This window comes from Petaurus breviceps, unplaced genomic scaffold (genome assembly GCF_028583685.1).
Source record: "Petaurus breviceps papuanus isolate PSGF00001 unplaced genomic scaffold, PetGlider_PUasm1.0 183, whole genome shotgun sequence".
In the NCBI taxonomy this organism is placed as follows: Eukaryota; Metazoa; Chordata; class Mammalia; order Diprotodontia; family Petauridae; genus Petaurus; species Petaurus breviceps.
In genome coordinates this window covers 7,256,494-7,262,493 of record NW_027185791.1, presented here as the reverse complement: position 1 = coordinate 7,262,493, position 6,000 = coordinate 7,256,494, and positions in this window count along the sequence as shown.

Sequence of the window (6,000 nt, the reverse complement as noted above, 5' to 3'; positions counted from 1 at the left end):
TTTTTCTTGTTTCGTGAAGCAGGGGGTCCTTGAGTTGGAGGTTCTGGAATTTGACTATAATATTCCTATGGGTTTTTCTCATAGGATCTCTTTCAGGAAAGCCAAGGAGGCCATATGGTGATTAGGGAAGTAATTGAGGATTTTACTGAGCAGTAGGTCACTCAAAACATGGGAGAATCATTAGTGTCTTGGTTGGTGAAGATCAGTAATGAAGGAGGTAGAGGAGTATGGCTAGATAGTGTGGATTGCTTGAAATTTATAGGCATTAGTCAGAATCCTTTTGTACAGAAGGCTTGTAGGGATTAACACATGCAAGAAGGTAACAATACAATTAATCTGTTGGCTTTTGCTGCAGACAAATGTAACAGGCAGAATTCTACTGACTCTATGTGGCCTACTGGAGATAGACCCTGGCATTCACTTAAGGATTATATGAGGAATTTAAATGAAGAGGTAATGAAAACTGCTTTCATGGTCAGAGATACTGATGTTTATCATAGTATTTCCTTAACAGTTTCTCATAGAAATATAATAGTGAAGACTGCTCCCCCCATTTATTAGCACATAATTCTGATTCTAGTAATTGAGGAAATAGACATACTCTTTCATAGTTGCTGAGTAAGATTTCACATGTGACTTAGGGGAGTGGGGAAAATATAAATTTCCTCAAGAGAGAAGAGTAAAAACCAGTGGATTCAAAGTTGTAATAGACTGATGAGAAAAGATTTTTTTACTGCTCTATTGAGAACATGGCTAGATTTTGGAAGAATCGATGGTTTTCCAAATAATGAGCTATACAAAATGCACCAAGAAAAGGGGCTTAATCTTAGCCTAAGCAGGGAAGTAAGAACTGCCCCTACAAATCCTCCTGAAACATTGTAGTCAAGTTCGTCGGACCTGCAGGGACAATAGGACATTGGCCAGGTCCCAGCTCAGTTTCAAGAAAGTGTATCTATAGCCAGAATGATGACCCCAAAATTGCAAATTATAAAAGAGTAAACAAGAACGTATAAGGCTGTTCTATTGGAGCACAGCTGACCCTGTATCTACCCGGCTTCTTGTTATTGTCTCCTTGTTTCTTTTTGGCTTATTGTCTATTAAACTTGTTTGTTAGTTTTGTTTCCTTCAGGTTTATCACCTGCAGATCCTCATCCCTTAATCTGTATGTTACCCCCTATCTACGACTGTAATGTGTCATGCCTGGACCTGGCATCAGCTAAGCTCTGGATGCCAGCTAAAGAATTACCCTCTCAAATGAGACCTCTTGGGACAGGGACAGCTCTATGTCCAATCTCAGCAGGAAGTAGCTATGGAAGAAGAGACCTTTGTTCTTTACCCCAAGATTATGGGCCCCATTCATTCGAGGGGGGAATGATGTGGTGCTTGTCCTCAAGCCCCATTCTTAGATATTGTTTTATGTGCTTATTTTGCATTATCCTTGTTATACTGTTGCACGGTTCTGTTGACACCAGTTACCCCTAAACTCCCATTAACTATGTAATGGATATGAAAGGTCTTGGGGTCAAATGTAATGGTAATGTATTTTTATCTTAATGAGAAGATCTTTCCCCTCTATTAATAGGCCCATGAAACTTTCTTGAGTTATGTGAGAGCTTAAATCATATGAGTTTGAGTCTGTGTTGGAAGGAGTTTGCTGAGCTGGTGGAACTGGAAGGGGTGGAACAGAAAGGGTGGAAGAGACCCTAGAGGAAGTTGTTCAGAGCTATTAGAGCTGAGGGAGAGAGACAAAGCAGGTAGCAAGCTGTGTTTGTTTGTGAGAAGGCCTTAGCAAGGGGAAGGCTTGAGGATGGCAGTGCTCTCTGCATTGCTATTGTGATTATATTTTTTTGCTGCTCTGATGGATTTGACTTTCTGGTGATGGGATTCAGCTTTCTGGTGTTTGAATAAATGTTTTGGTTCTGACTTCCATGTGGATAGTGCTCTATATTTTGTGATTCAGAATTATACCAGCATATTCATAGTTGCCATAGGTGCTATGAGTATTGTGTTGACACTCCACTATTTCATCCACTGGTTCTAGAATATCAGGGCAATTTTCCTTGATAATTTCTTGAAAGGCGATGTCTAGGTTCTTTTTTTTATCTTAGCTTTCAGGTAGTCCAATAGTTTTTATATTATCTCTCCTGGATCTATTTTCCAGGTCAGTGCTGTTTCCAATGAGATATTACACCTTGTCTTCTATTTTTTCATTCTTTGTGTTCTGTTTTATAATATCTTGTTTCTCATAATGCCATTAGCTTCCATTTGCTCCATTCTATTTTTTATGGAATTATTTTCTTCAGTGAGGTTTTAGACTTCCTCTTCCATTTGACCAATTCAGCTTTTTAAGGCATTCTTTTCCTCATTGGTTTTTGGACCTCCTTTGCCATTTTGGTTAGTTTGTTTTTAAAGGTGCTATTTTCTTCAGTATTTTTTTGGGTCTACTTTCATAAGCTGTTGACTTGTTTCTCATTATTTGCTTGCATTACTCTTATTTCTCTTCCCATTTTTTTCCTCTGCTTCACTTATTTGATTTTCAAAATCTGTTTAGAGCTCCTCCAAGACCTGTGACCAATTCATATTTTCCTTTGAGACTTTTGGTGCAGGACCTTTGACTTTGCTGTCTTCTGGTTGCATGGTTTGATCTTCTTTGTCACCAAAGTAAGATTCTATAGTCTGACTTTTTTAATGCTATCTGCTCATCTTCCTAGCCCAATACTAGACTTTCTAGCTTTTTGTCAGGGTAAGACTCTGCTTCCAGTGGGAATGGGGTAGGGGTGGGGTTAGGTGAACTGCCCCAGTCTTCAGGGTTTTTTATCTGCTGCTCCATCATCCTCTGTCTATGGGCCCAGAGATCCAGAAGCAGTGGCTGCTGCTGCACTGCCACCACTATCTTCAATGCTCTGTAGGCTGGGGTGGGACCCCAGCTCTACTGTGTTCCTCTTTCACCAAGGTCCTACAAAGTTTTCCTACTGATTTTCTTTGCTTTCTTCTCTTTGGTGTTTGTGGGTTTGAAACTGCCACACCTTCAGTGATTCAATCCCCTGAGGCCTGCTCTGGCCTTGTCAATGGTGTCATAGCCCATGCCAGACTGAGTTTCACTCCCAGACAAGAGGAATATATTCTTCCTGTCAACAATCCAGGTTGTCTTGGGCTGGAGTTGTACTTCACTCTATTATTTTGTCAGTTCTGTAGCTCTAGGACTTGTTTAGAGTCATTTTTACAGGTATTTGAAGGGTTTTGGGGGAGAGCTCAAGCAAGTCCCTGCTTTTACTCCACCATGTTGGCTCTGTCCCCTCATCCTCTTAATTAATACCCTCTGGGGGGTGTAAGGGTTGTTCAGGAAAGACTAGCTCCTCCGGTGTGAGGGTTTGCTGAAACTTCTTCAGAGCTGTTCATCCACCATTGGTGTTTACCTGTTGCCCAACTCTTTCCTGTAGCTCCAAAGAGCTGTAGCATTGTGATGGGAATGTAATTTTGAATTTGAAGATCCCTTTGTGTTGGCAAAAATAACAAGGACTTAGCACTTAGTAACTGATCAAGCCTCTGATTTGGGGAACAGAAGGTATGAACTCCTGTCTCCTGTTAACTGACATAACAGGAAGGGGTTGGCCGAAGGAAGTGAAGTAGGTAATATTGTGTATATGAGAAAAGCCCCAGAGAGGCACAGTCAGAATTTCCTTGAGACCGAGATCTGGCGGCAGAAGAGTGACAGAAGAATGGAGAACTGAGTCCTGAAAACTTGTCTTGGTGGAGCTTCTTCTGAAAAGGATTCTAGGAGCGCAGAGCCAGGAGGCCAGGAGCCCAGGAGCCAGGATCCAGGAGCCCTGGAGCCCAGGAGCCAGGAGTGCAGGTGACTCAAGCTTAACCAGGATGCTGAGACTTTGTTAGTTTGTGCTTGGTTGATCCTTGAATTCCTTGGAGCAGAAATGATGAAGGAGCTGACAGGGACCAGACCTTGTGAAGTCCAGTATGGACAGGACCTTCCTGGAGAGTTGGTCAGGGAACTGGGAGCTGTCTGCCATTGAACCCAGGTAGAATCTGGGGCCATGGAAGGGGATCCATGGAAGGCCATGGAATCTAAGAACTGGCCCCAAGTCAAGATGAAGAAAAGACCTTTCCTTGGGTTATGAGTAATTATAGAATTATAGTTTACTAGTCACCTAAGGGGTGGAGGGTTTTGTGTATGATACTTATTAAGGCTTTACTGAATAAGTGACTGATTGTGCTTTGAGTACTTTGACTATTGTTACTGATAAGTGACTGATTGAATTAACTTAAGTGACTATTTTGCTTTGAGACTATGTTGTGAATATTATATTGTGATTTTCTGTGATAAGTTGAAATATGGTGAATGCTGTATTTTGAATTATGCTGCACCTTGATTTTCCATGGATGATTTGCTTTTGTTATAGAATAGAGTGATCACTATACTGAGTAATCAGAATCTTAAAAAAGCTATTCACAGTAGCAGTTCTTCTGGAAAGCTTCTGTGCACAGCATTACAAGCATGTACAGCAGCTACACCTCAGTAAAACCATCTCATGACAAACAGGATAAACCAAGTGGAAAATAACTGACAGTGTTCAAACTCTTTGGTGAATTAGGGTGTTATGTGCCTCAAGCACATAAAGACTTTCTCTGCTAGAATAGGCAAATGAGAAATTTTTTTTTCAATGACATGAAAGTGACTGGAACAAATGCTTGAAATGTTTAGAGCTTGATCATACACAAAAGACCCCAAAGTCATTCACTGAATTCTAGACCATTTCCAGTTGTTCTGACTTTTATCTTGCTGCTGGACTTCAATAACCCTGGAAAACAAAAGTTGATGACCTTGAGCAACTTTTCTTTACTTAGATCCAGTTCACAGGCAAGTTAATACATCACCCTTTGATGCCATTGGTGATCTTTGAAAATGAAGGACAAACAACAGAAACAAGAATATTCAGGTGGTGTCCTATCATTTCTGGAATTGAATATACAAACCTATTTGTCATTCAAAGTCTTTCATAACCTGGAACTTTCCTCTCTTTCCTTACATCTCAATATTCTCACACCCATGTACTCTTTTTTCTTACTCTTTTTAAAATTAAACTTAAATAGACAATAAGAAAAAAGAAATAGTATAAACTGAAGTACTGAAACTTAAATACCGAATAACTCCCCCCCCCCCTGCTTCTTTATTCACCAGCCTGTGCTGGTTTCTTCCACATCCCACTCCCCTCCAACTCTGCAGCACAGTTGTGTCTGGAGTTTCTTGTCAGGAGAGGTTTCCTTGATCTTCTGAGGCTGACACCTAGTACCCCCTTCTTGTCTCAGGAGCTCCTGTGTCCAGGTAATCCCTGGCATTATCTCTTGTTGTTTAAGTGGACACAGAACCTTGCCTCTCTGGAGGTGTGTACTCTTCACAGGGAAAAATCTCATCCTGGAAATTCTCTTCAGTTCTTCTCTGATGTGCCCAGGAGGGCCCTTGTACTGCTCCTATGCTTATTTTTGTTTATTTGTTTGTTTATTTATTTATTTATTTTCTACTGCTCAATATTTGTCCTGAGGTGTTATTTTCATCTCTTTTGTGTAAGAAAATCTTAAGAGCTTCAAATTTTCTGACCTACCCACCATCTCCCACAATGCCCTCTCCCCCCATGTACTATTTAATCCCATTATACAAGCAAGCCTCCTTTCTGTACCTTGTACACAAGAAACTCCGTCTCTCAACTCTGAGTATTTTCATTGACTATCCTTCATTTTAAGAATGATTTCCCTTTTCCAGATTTTATTTATTTATTTTTAGTTTTCAGCATTCATTTCTACAAGATTTTGAATTCCAAATTTTCTCCCCAACTCTTCCCTACACCCCACCCCAGACGGCAAACATACTGATTCCACCTTCCCCTAGTCTGTCCTCTATTATATCTCCCCCCATCCCTCCACCACCTCAGGGGCAGTCCCCTGGGGTCTGTTCTGGCCAGTCTGTACCATGGGCCTGTGCTGGTGTAG